Genomic DNA, 635 nt, shown 5'->3' with positions numbered 1-635 from the left:
ATAATGTGTATAATGTAGGTAATGTAGGTACTGGACGAAAGACGAGAAACTGAAAAACTTTTATTATTATTTTTTTTTGTATTTTTCAAAGAGAAAGATGCCTAGTAGTAGAAATCGCTTTATTTGTAAATTTTTATAAATAAATGATGAGACTGAATAGTTTTATTATTATAGACCTTTGATTTGGGGTAAGTTCTATGTCTATGATTAGGACTAAGAGAACAAGATCGTAAAAAATTACCTATCATAAGCACTTCCTTTATATTAAACGCCATCTACTATTACATAAGTAAACTAACCACAGAACTATGGACACTTCCTGCATACGGACCAATAGTACAAAACGTAACCACTAGATGGCAGTAACCCTAATATTTTATATTGTTTTATTACTTAGTCACAAAATTGTTGAATACCTTTTGAAGAGAAATAAAATCAAATAGGTAGTGTGCTAGTATTAAACTTAAAATATTATAATTATTATGATCCTGATAATATGATTTACATGCTAATACCTAATTTTAGCATAAAAGTCGTAGCATCGGTGGTTCAGTGGTAGAATGCTCGCCTGCCACGCGGGCGGCCCGGGTTCGATTCCCGGCCGATGCATTAATCTTTTTTGATTTTTAAAACTA

At 31.5% G+C, this 635-nt stretch overlaps 1 protein-coding gene and 1 non-coding gene across 2 annotated transcripts in view; both read left to right on the top strand.

Annotated features, from left to right (window-relative positions):
* Positions 1-635, top strand: part of LOC106137109 (putative acyl-CoA-binding protein) — a 347495-nt gene that overhangs the window by 98497 nt on the left and 248363 nt on the right. The window lies entirely within an intron of this gene.
* On the top strand, positions 539-609 carry Trnag-gcc (transfer RNA glycine (anticodon GCC)). Its single transcript has one exon. It is a non-coding gene; the product is annotated as a tRNA-Gly (tRNA).

The sequence above is a fragment of the Amyelois transitella genome, chromosome 5 (assembly GCF_032362555.1).
Source record: "Amyelois transitella isolate CPQ chromosome 5, ilAmyTran1.1, whole genome shotgun sequence".
Lineage (NCBI taxonomy): Eukaryota > Metazoa > Arthropoda > Insecta > Lepidoptera > Pyralidae > Amyelois > Amyelois transitella.
Note: the sequence above shows the minus strand (reverse complement) of the source record. Positions and strands in the feature narration are given on the sequence as shown.